This window comes from Aythya ferina (genome assembly GCF_964211825.1).
Source record: "Aythya ferina genome assembly, chromosome: 1".
Classification (NCBI taxonomy): Eukaryota; Metazoa; Chordata; class Aves; order Anseriformes; family Anatidae; genus Aythya; species Aythya ferina.
In genome coordinates, this window is record NC_140296.1 from 47891307 (window position 1) to 47903854 (window position 12548).

Here is a 12548-nt window from a genome sequence, read left to right on the forward strand (position 1 = left end):
TCAAGCAACACTGTTAACCTTCTTGCTGCCAGGGCACCCTGCTGGCTCATGTTCAACTAGTTGTACTTGTGTACTCCCAGGTTCTTTTTCATAAAGCAGTTTTCTATCCAACCAGTGCAGAGGCATGAAGTTATTTTGACTCATGTAGGACTTTGCGTTTGATGTAGTTTAATGAGTTGTCTGTTGGCCTATTCTTAGAGTTTGATGAGGCCATTCTGAATAGCAACTTTCCCCTCCAATATACCACCTTCCCCCCCAGTTTGGTGTCACCCACAAAACTGCTGCTGGTGTCATGTCATTGTCCAGCTAACTGATGAAAATATTGTCCCTAATACAGAGAACAGAGAGGAGGAATGATATCTGGGACTCAAGAAATTCCTGAAAAAATATAGTTTATATTTTCTTCTTCATTGTCTACAAAATGGTTAATATCAATTTTAAAAGCTGCAGGAAAAAACTAATGTTAATTTCTCTATTTTGATACAATACTAGAAGGAAGACAAAGTTACATGATAGTAATCTGAAATTACATCTGAAGTGGAAGAAGATTGATATTTTGTTTAGACAAAGTTCTTTCAGAATGAGTGAACATTGTTAAACCTTTAGGTTCTGAAGACAGAAAAGACAAGAACACTCTTACAATGAATGAAGCTGAAAAAAAAATATTTTAGTCAACCTAGCATATTTCAGTGTAAAACTTTTATTTACATTTCAATCAATTCTGCTTCTCTAATGGATATACAGGAATTTGTATTCATCTGTAAGTCAAATCATCACATAAAAGTAGGACGTGTAGCAGTTTTGATGAGAAATGCGTGGAATCAAAAGAAGCCATGAATGCAGTGTTCTATGTCTGTGAAGTGATAGCCCTCTGTTCCTCTCTCTGTAATTTTGTAAGTTGATTAGAATATAGAGATTTATTATTATTATTATTATTATTATTATTATTATTATTTTTTAAATTTGTAAAAGAAATTTAGTTTCTCAAAAGCAGAAGGGATTTTGGTTGGTTGGTTGGTTGGTTGGTTGGCTGTTTTTTGTTGGTGCTTTTGTTGTTGTTGTTGTTTTGGTTTTGATTGTTTTGTTTTTTATTTGTTAATTTTGTTTGTTTATATTTGGTGTGTTTAACAACCTGTTTTTGCATCAAGAATCGTGTTTGACAGCATTCAAACCCTTTTTTTTTTTTTTGCTAACATCCAAATAAACACTAGGTACTTCATGTGTTGCATGAATTTCCTGTTGGAGAAAGCTGTCGTCTCTCCTCGTCCCCCCTCACCCCCATCTGTGTTATCTCATTTTTTCTTGTGTTAGCGTCTCTCTTTCCAACTCATCTTTATTTCTCCAGTTAGAATTACATAGCCTTCCTAATAGGATATTTATATTCTTTCTTTTCAACTTCTCTCCCTCTGAGAAGTTTCTCTCCTCTCCCTCTCCCCCTTTTCTTTTTCTCCCCCTTCTCTCATCTAAGTATCCAAGATATGAACAGCAACATGTCAAAAAAAGGTGAGGACATTCTGTTTGAAAGAAAAGATCCAAACAGAAAATAACAGAAAAACTAATTTAGAACTAATTCTAAAATAAATAAATAAAATACTAATAATGATGTATGACAGTTTTCATGAAAAAAATAGAATAGATTTTGTTTGTGGCAATATTGCATGTGTTAGAAAGTAATGAGAAAGCATCAGGAGTGACATCTAAAAGCTCTGGGGTAGATCAGTTGATTCCTGTGGTTGAAAAGCCTTGGATTCCGTTATGGGTCCATGAGAGGTAGCAGAACTCAAGAATTTTGCTGAAATCAGGCTGTACAGAAAACAAAACATTTTGATTCAAATTAGAAATTCCGTAGCATATTTATTTTACAGATTTCTACAAGCACAAATACATTTAATCCAGCTGAAATATGTTTTTAATAAATGTTATCTTTACCAGTCTGCAAATGTGTGTGGAATTTCATTCATTTCTTACAGAGGAAAAGCTATCATCCAAGATAGGATTTAGAAGAATGAATGTGTAACTCTACAATGACGATATCTATGTTTGAGCTGACTTTCAAGAACCTGTTTATAGTAAGTGAAGATAAATATATAGTTCTAAGGTGAAATTCCTTTCTTTTTAAAACAAATGTTTTAATGTTTTAAACCTCAGCTTTCTATAAAAGTTTTATTTCACTCAGCTCACTACATAGGAGTTTTCAGAGGTTTCCTCAGATATAGACTATAGAAATTTACATCAAATTAATCTCATCACTAGTGTCTAGCCATCAGTGTTCCTCAATAATCAATTGACAGAAGTAATTACATCTACAATTAAATTAATATTTTTCTAAGATAAGTGTTTAAGACATGTAGGATGAATTATACTCTGATGGTATATGTAATAAATGACTGAGTCCCAAATAGGATTGCAATTAAAGTTTACAATTTATTAAACAAATAGAGGCAAGCAAACAGTGCTGGGTGCGCCGGGAGTCTCTGCTCCACCAAGACGCACACCTATTACATCAGGCAGTTGTTTTTTATGCTCCTAGGCTAATACATATTCAACACCACTTTTGGAAAAGACAGGGTTATTATAATTAGTTTCCCAGGATCCGAACTATTCCACAGACGCATGTGTATCGGTCGCCGGTGGTACCTCTGGGGGGTCACTCATACTGAAGGATTGTAGTCTTCCTTCCAGGCTTTATCCTTCGGTCATTCTTTAGTTTCCCCCCCTCTCCTTATCTGGTCATCTCTTAGATATCAGAGACCCATGCAGCACCCCATGCAACAGTTATTTTGAAACCCCTTTGTTCTCTTATCCCAGATATCAGAGACTTGTCCCATGCAAAAGTCAGCAGTTTTTGGAAACTCCTTTGTTCTCTTATCCCCTAGACACGAGTCTCAAGGTTTACCCTTCAAACCCTCTATTGACATGAACTGCTAGACCATTCTTTCGCAAGATACAAGAACTATATACATTAACCCCTCTGTTTTTCTTAGACTTGTAGTTATACAAGGGTATGTAAGACAGAAGGTCACATTTCATCATGAGGCCCTAGCATTGTTCCATATTGACACGAATCAGATGAACATATTTCACAATATAAATGATTTAATCTGTAGTGCAAATGAGTACTTTATATTATTTGCCTAACTTTAATGCAGATTAAGTTGTTTGATGAATCCTGATTTACATGTCATCAAAAATAAAATATAAGTATTTTCAAATATTTTCTGCCTTTTCTAAAGGCTCTCTGGATCTTAGAAAGAGAGCAAACTGGCCATTAGAAAGAGATGTACAATCACAAGCACATGGAAATCCAAAAAAGATCTGACATATTCCAAATTTACCTTAGGAGTTCCTTAATTAACATATACAATACAAACAACTTGAAAGCTATTGAAATAAAATTAACACTGTGGTCTAAAATAACACCTGGTCTGACAGCTGAAGGGTCAGGGATGTCACTGTAATACTAATTAATCTTGCTGACCATCCTGGAAACACAGCAGGAGATTCAGAACAGTCTTTCACATACCAACCTAAAAATAAAAGGGCACCTAGAAATAAAAGTGCAATTAGTGCTTTTATATTGTCATAATAATAGCTGGAGATATTTTTTTGAAATGCTTGAGAATTAAATATTTATTGCAGAAATATTCAAATTCACTATCTTTTTATTTATTAAATAATAAAATAAACTATAGCAACAATAAGGAATGTATTGCACAGCTACACTTTTGAGCATTCTGAAGTACTTTAAAATAGTTACAGTATTGTCACTACAAAATCTAATTTACACTGTAAGAGTGATAATTTGCATTTTTCTACAGTCAGTATTTTTGACTCTTTATTGAAAGTTTTGTGTGTGTGTGTGTTGTTTGTTTGTTTTTTGTTTATTTGGATTTTTCCCCTTGTTTTATTGTCATTGTTGTTAATATTATTATTATTATTAAAATTAAAATGAAGTAGTATGTATGCTCAGACATCTCTAATTTTTAGTCTTGCTGAATTTCATATGTGGTCACATGCAAGCCAACATTTCTGTGCATATTTTTCCTTAGTTTCAAGATGGATTTAATGATTTCCAGCTCAGACATAAATAGGGAAAATAACAGTGAAATATTAAACTTATAAATTAAATCCAAACTTAATGAACTTTTTTTTTTTTTTTTTTTTTTTTTTTTTTTTTTTTTTTAAATCCAAAACCCCTTCTCTAAATGACTGCAAATTAAATCTTTCTTCCTTTTTAGGTTCCCGTGATTACTCTTAGTTATCTTATGTCTGATGGTTCACTCAATGTCCAAGGATAAGAACAGAAAATAATAAAATAGCCTAGCATAAGAATGGATTTAACAGGTCAGTCCAAAAATCCATCTATTTTAGAATCCCATCTCAAAAAGGGGACAGCAATAGAAAGATAGAAATATATAATAGAAAGATATAGGAACATATATGTAGGATAGGATAAGCACTTGATACTTCTCACAAATAGCGTCCCAGCCTCCAACAATCTGCATCTGAAGAACTTGTGAAACTAACCCTTCTAAGTATTTAGTACCTCTTGATGGATTTCTTTTGCTCAGGCTTGTCCATCATCTCTTGAATGTCTGTTAAGGTTTTTAAACCCATCAGCATGCTGTGGCAAGAAGTTATGCAATTGAAGCATGTATTTTATAAAGAGCCACCTCCTTATGTTCATTCTGTATCTACCATCTGCTAGTTTCATTCAATGTTTCCTAATCTGTACTGTTGAAGAGACAGTAAACTACTGTCTCCGTCATGTCATTCAGAGTTTCAAAGATGTCCATTTTTTTCTTCCATTACTCATCTCTCTTATGTAATTTTATTCACAAATCCTTGATCATCCTTGCTGATCTTCTGTCAACTTTTTCAAAATTATATATATATATATATATTTATATATATATGTGTATTTGAACTATGGGAAAAGGAAAAACAGCAGGTCTGGTAACAGCAATCTAAACTTGGTTAAACACAATGGGTATAGTGGTATGACAATGTTCTGTAAGTCCTTTCCTAATCTTTTATTTTATTCTAGTTGGTATTTCTGAGTACCATCTCCTCCAGATTATTCATTCCAGCACCAAGCATTTGCACTAGCACAACAGATAAAAGTGTATTAACAGCAAGCGGAGTATCTCCCTGCTGTGCCAGAGAGAAGAGCACCAGGGATGCCCCCAAGAGTGTAAAGGAGCATCTGCCCTGTCACTGTCAAGCAGAGGGAGGGGACCAAAAGGATGAGGATGGTTGAAAGTGAGTTCCAGTTCAGTGTTGCGGGCAACTCCACTCCCTACTTGCCTTGCTTCCCCAGGTGCACCTCCATAATAGGTTTGAAGCCCTGGATCTTGAAGGAGAGGTAAGTGAGGATGTGGTGGAAGGCCTGCCTATGAGATCACATAAGGAGAGGTAGTTCATACCACACCTCAAGACTGCCTCCGATAAGAAAGAAAGAAGGGTAGTAGGAGATTCCCTTCTGAGGGGAACAGAGGGCCCAATACGCAGAGTTGACCCTCGTCATAGGAAAGTCTTCAGTCTACCGGGCTTGAAAGACAGTTTAACTGGAAGTTACAGACTAGATAACTGTATCAAACTCAAGACTACTGTATCAGGCTCAAGACACTCCCTGGGAGGGAAATAGGGGGAAACTGGGAAAGTACTGTGGAACTGAGGAACTGTTGAACTATCCCATAGTCTTGCCTTTTTAAACTTTTTCTTAAGTGTCCTCTTATGGTTGCTATTGAAGATATAACACTAGGCTAGACAGCAGCTAGGTCTTACAGTTTGTATGTCAGTCAGGAGTAGTCTGGGAGATATAGTTTTCCCTGCTCTCTCCGTGTTAGTCTAATAATATCAAGTTGGATTTAAGAACTGTGCCATGGTAATGTTAAATTGTAAATAGTCTTTTGGATTTGTTTTTAGCCATGCTATCCAACAATCTCACACAGAATTCCCAGTCATATTCAAAGTATAACACAGAGGCACGGGAGCTCTGCACCAACTATTGGCAGTCTACAAGATTACAAACCTTCCATGGTGTCCACTAGGCAGACAGCTCACTCCAAAAAGACTGTGGTGACTCAGACGGAGGGTTTGCCCTGAGACGTGGCTGCTCAGGTCTCTGGCTGCAGGGAGTGCCTGAGCCTGCCACTGCTGGGGGAGGGCAGCAGGCAAACAGCCTGTTCTCAGGAAGAAGGTCTGCTCACCATTGTGGCTAAGCCCAGGGAGGAGGTGGAGAGACTAAGGAGTATCAGGGTGTGTGAGCAGCAGACTGCCTGGTGGAGTAACTCCCTGGTGTGCCAGAGGGAAGGGCGCCAGGGGGATGCCCTCCAGAGTGCGGTGGTTCCCCTGCCCTGTCGCCGTCAGGTAGAGAGAGGGGACCAAAAATATGAGGACAGTTGGAAGCAAGTTCTGGTTCAGCCTTGCAGGCAACGCCACCCCTTACCTACCTCACTTCCCCGGGTGCCACTCCATAATAAGGCCCTGGATCTTGAAGGAGAGGTAGGCGAGGATGCGGTGGAAGGCCTGCCTATGAGGTCACATAGGGAGAGGCAGTTGACAACACACCTCAAGACTGCCTCCAGTAAGAAAGAAAGAAGGGTAATTGTAGTAGGAGATTCCCTTCTGAGAGGAACAGAGGGCCCAATATGCAGAGTTGACCCTCGTCATAGGGAAGTCTGCAGTCTACCTGGAGCCCAGATCAGGGATATCACCAGGACACTCCCCAGCCTGGTGCACTGAACAGACTACTACATGCTACTGATTTTCCAGACAGGTGGGGAGGAAGCTATATCCCATAGTCTGCGGGGAATGAAGAAAGACTTCAAGGCCTTGGGATGGTTGGTGAAAACGTCTGGGGTGCAAGTCATTTTCTCTTCCTTCCTTCCATTCTCGGGTGATGACGTGGGACGGAATAGAAGGATCCTGTCTGTAAATGCTTGGCTACGAGACTGGTGCTACAGGCAGAGCTTTGGGTTCTTTGATAATGTCTGGTTTTATAAGACACCAGGCCTGAGAGTAATACGTGGGAAAGGTATAAAAAGGGGCAAAAGGGTTCTCAGACAGGAATTAGCAGGGTTCATTTGCAAAGCTTTAAACTAGATCTGGAGGGGGATGGCGCTGTAGCTGGGCTTGCACTGGTGGGGCAGTGCTCTAGCATTGATGAAGACTGGCAGGCCTTCCAGCCGCCTAGGGTGAAATCGGCATACTCAGCTCCTTCCCTGAAGGGTCTGTATACCAATGCACACAGCATGGGAAATAAAGAGGAGGAGTTACAAATCCGTGTTCGGTCAGGAGATTATGATCTGGTGGCAATTACAGAGATGTGGTGGGACAGCTCGCATGACTGGAATGTGGTCATGGATGGTTATGTCCTTCTCAGGAAAGACAGGCCGGCGAGATGAGATGGCGGAGTTGCTCTTTATCTGAGAGAGCAACTGCAATGTATTGAGTACCATCCAGGGGTGGATGAGGAGCGAGCTGAGAGTCTGTGGGTAAGAATTAAGGGGCAGGCTGGCATGGTTGATACTGTTGTGGGAGTCTATTACGGGCCACCAAATCAGGATGAGAGAGTTGACGAGGCCTTCAGTAGGGCCAACTTTCACCTTTTCAAGCAATTTCTAGTGGAAATCCCATGGGACAGGGTACTTGAAGATAAAGGGGCCCAAGATAGTTGGTTAGCATTCAAGGAGTGTCAGTTCGCGGCTGAAGGAACAATGCAGCCAACTCAATATGAGTGATAAAGCACAGTTCAACTTTATTGCCTGAATAGCCTAACTTTTATAGTGAACTTAACAGGGGTGGATAGTGTTTCACACAAGATTATTGGTCAAAAGCACTCAGACAAACAACTACAAGAAAACAACCCCACCTGCACAAAAACAACCTCCTTGTGATTAGCAGTCACACAGACCTTGTCCTTGAAGCCAGCTACTGGTAACAATATTTTTCTGAATTCCTCAATTGGGCAATGTGGGAACACTGTCATGGGAACTTCTCATAGTTGCCCTGGTAGCTTGGTTTGCTCAGCTACAGCAAGCCATGGGATTTTTGCTGAAATCCCTCAACAAAGGAGTGCTTCTTCCAAGCTCAAGATCAGAGCATCCCAATGGGTAGTAAGTCAAGAAAGAGAGCCAGGAGACCTGCATGGTTAAACAGCGAACTGCAGGGCAAACTCAAGGGGAAGAGTAGTGTCTACAGATCATGGAAGGAGGGGCTGGCCACTTGTGAGGAAAATAGGACTGTTGTAAGAGGATGTAGGGAGGCAACTAGGCAACTCCTCTCACAATGAAGTGCCCTCTCATATTCAGCTGGAACTTCCTGTGCTTCAGTTTGTGCCCATTGCCTCTGTTCCTGTTTCTGGGCACAATTGGAAGGAGTCTGGTTCCATCCCATCTTCTTGAATTTATCAAACAGATATGTCTTTCAGTTATTTATGTACATTGATGAGATGTCCCCTCTCTTTTCTCTTTTACAGGTTAAACAGGCCCATTTCTCCCAGCCTGTCCTTGTACAACAGGTGCTCCAGTCCCCTAATCATCTTAGAAGCCCTACCCTGGACTCACTCCAGTAGTTTTATGTCCCTCTTGTACTGGGGAGCCCAGAATTGGACACAGTACTCCAGGTGTGTCATCCATATCAGTAAAGTTTCTGCTCAAAAATCCAGAAGACATTAACTAGTATTGAATATCTTCTTTGAGACATACCTATAAAATCTTTTAATATAACGAAGTCCTCTAAAAAAGTAAAATCAACTTGGTGGAAATACGAATTTAAGAACTGGAGGGTAACACTGTAATCCAATCAATTTTTCCAGGATTTTTACATTTTACAATAGAAGGCTAAAGTTTTACCAAAACACTCTGTGTTCTGTCCTTCATGTTATTGCACACTTTCTGTGCAAGTCTTAAACAAATGAAGAAAAAAACATAAGCTCTCTGGACCATAGTTTTTGCATCTGCAACAAAAGAGAATAGCTTCCTAAAAAGAGTATTACTCAACAACAGGTTTTTTTGTTTGTTTGTTTGTTTGTTTTTTTTTTTGGTTGTTTGGTTGGCTGGTTTAGATTTATTTATTCATTTATTTTTTAGAGCCTTTGATGAAAGAACTAGGCAATGGAACTAGGCAGTAGCAAAGAACAAATATTTCAGTTATTATTACCTAACCCTCACCAAAAGATCACAGCTGCTGAAAGTAATGTTTGTGCATCACATTTACATTATACATCAGTATAAAATTTAATCCAATCTTAATATATATATATATTTTTTTTACTTAGGAAATGTATGTGACAGCTTCACAATAGAACTTCTGTCACTTAATTATTTCAAAATGATATGATGTATCACTAGACAGGATATTTTGTAATCTTGTATAGTTCTCTCTTCTATTAGATGTTTTGATTTATTTGATATTACTTATAATTAAAAGTGCAATGCTGAATTATAAAAATATTAAGAATAAAAACAACAGACTGGAACATTTTATGATGGAGAAAACAATTTGAGCTTTCAGAAAGTTTAAGTATGTCTAACACAACGTCACAGGATGAAGTAGTCAGTTAATGAAATGTCAAATTAAGAATACTTATGTCATGATGTTCTGTATTGGTTCCTGTGTAATGAAGATTGGGTTTGTTTGTTTTGCTTTGTTTTGTGGTTATTCACTCGAAAGCAACCAACTGCTGTTTTGCTCAGAAATAGCTAATGCTTCAGAAAAATGTTTGAGTATGGAAACAAACATCCTTAGATTTTTATTTGAATAGTTATGTTATGGGGATCTAAAAATGTTGCTGGAACCATTCTGGAGGCTGCCATTTTGAAATTAACCTTTTAAGAGTGTCTCATATACCACAGATATTAAAACAAAACAAAATGAAACAAAACCAGACCTACACTTGCTTTTAGTGTTCACCAGAGCATCTCAAATATATTGCACTCACATAAGTACACAGGAGACATTCTCAGTTACAAAGGACTGGTAACATATTCCCATAAAAAATAATAATAATAATAATAATAGTTAGTGGGTTTATATATTTTTAAAAGTCTGCTTGATTAAATGACAAAACAACATTGGGTAGAAAACAAAGCAAAAGTTCATAAATATGCATCTGAAGAAAAATGATTTATATTTAGTGTTCAGTTTGGTTAGTGTGTGAGGCCTACACAGTAAGAAAAATTCCATTCATGTCCCCTGTATAACACCTAGTTGCTAAGCCTTACTGCACTTCTAGTAAGAAAGACCCTCCCACATGTCATATTGCATATTGACTTTAAATCATCTAGCTCCATTTCAGAGCTTTGTAAAAGGTCTTCTTGTCACTACCTGGTACACTGATCACTACCAATTCATACTGATCTAATTTCATGTTTATGCTGTTACAAACTGAAATATTGTGGAAAAACAAAAGGAAGAATTCAGGGACTTCTAGGAAGAAGAAAAAAAAAAAAAAAAAAAAAAAAGAAACAAAACAAACAAACAAACAAACAAACAAAAAAGAACCAAAAAGAACCAAAACAAAACTAGCATAAGAGGAGATTGGCAACACCTATTTGCTTTCAACAGTTGCCAGCTGGCTACCTATTTCTGAGGCTATGATCTCAACAGAGGTGTGTCAAATGATCTTCAGGGTGACTTTTTCATGACTTCTGAAGTCAGTCCTGATATATCATTTTAATATTATAAGGATGCTTCATTCTCAACATGAGGTATCATCAAAAATAAGCCCCCCTCTTGTTACAAGATGTGAAAGGTCACCTTCACCCCCTTGCTTTCTTTTTCTTTCCCTCCTTCTTCTTTGACCCTAAAGATAAGCTCTTCTTCCCAGCTCCACCTTCATTTTTCCAGACCTGTAGCAAGGTTTATCCTCCCCTACGAGATTTTCTCAGCTTCTAAGAAATTCAGCACATCTCCACACCAGAGACCAGAAACCTGGAGAAATTAATGAAACAGGCACTCCCTACACCAATTTGCATTTGTAGCCCAGAAATTTATTCATTATATAGGATTTCCTTTATCCAACTGACATTCTTTTTCTGAAATGTCAGGATACAAGGTGGTATGCATGGTCTGAATAAACACAACCATACGACCATGTGATTGAACCTTTGTCTAACACTTTGCATATATTCTTTTACCCTCTGTTAGTCTCCCTGTTTATTGTTTTTATAGAGGGTAAAAGAATTTATATAAAGTCTTAGACAAATATATTTGTCATTGTTTATATATTTAACTGCATTTATGGACAAACCATCTAGAGGGAAAAAGAGGCCATCAAGGGCATGGAAAATGTCAGCCATGAAAATGGGTGTGTCATGAACACATATTCAAGCTCAAGGTTTTGTGTGACTTTGAGGACTGTTCTGTAGTAATAGTACATGTATCAAACCTGCTAAAATAATCTACAATAGTGTTAAATGTGGTAATGGCACTACCTGTGCAGTGCTCATCAAATAATATAACAGGGTAAGTTTAGCACACCCCAGGCATGGCGTATGGGAATGACAATGCAGCAGTGGTAGAAAGTATTCTGGTACTTAGCTGAAGCTGTAGAACAACAGAATCCAATAATGGTTAGGAACACAATTCAGTGGGACTTTCCTGAACTTGGAGCTGCACAGGATCATGTACTCAAAGATAAAAATCTCTTGTGACAAGTGACACAGAAGCCAGTGGATGAATAGCAATAGCAGTGCATGACAAGATATCAACTCATCCATCATTCTGGAATGACTATTTGCACATCCATTACTTTAGGAGAAGCAGCCTCCCACTGTGGCTATCTTTGTCAGATGGCTACCATCAGCCTCTAGACTATGTTGTTTATCATTACATCCTATCTTAATACTGTTTATGTCTGATAGTGTTAATCCTCAATATGCTTACAGCTGTATTGTTGCATTTTGTTAATAGCACAAAGAGCAGAAAGCCTGAATTCAGAGTTCTCTCTAACCCCTGAAGTGGACCAGATCAGATTACAGAGTGGCCAAGGTGCAGACCAGGTTGCAACCCTATGTGCTGTGAGTGTTTGTAGCCGGTATCCTAAACAACAGTGATTCCCTGGGGGAAATCAAGTGGTGGATGGCTGCAACATGTCACAGATGCCTTAATCTTTTTAATGCTAAGGGCCCATTCATTTGCTTTTCACTTGCATCTGCATAAGCTTTCACCTAAGTAGCTGTAATTTTATTAAGCTATTTTGGCAGTATTTTTTTCCCTTATTACTTTTGTGCATACTTATGAGTACCTATTTAGTAAAAAAATGAGTTAAGCCTATCAAGTTATTTCTCAGCAAACAATTCTCTGTTGATTTTTAGAAGATGGCAGTAGTTTTTTATGTCTACTAAAATGACTGAAAAATAAAATAAAACATATATGAAAATATGAAAATGTTCTGAACAAATAGTGAATTTTGTTCTCTATTGTTCTTGAATTTTGTTCTGAATTATTTATTTTCCTTCTTTTTAATATGTGTATCCTTTAATATTTCTCTCAGCCACTTTTAAAATAATCCTACACCCTTTCTCAAGTCAGTTTCAGGA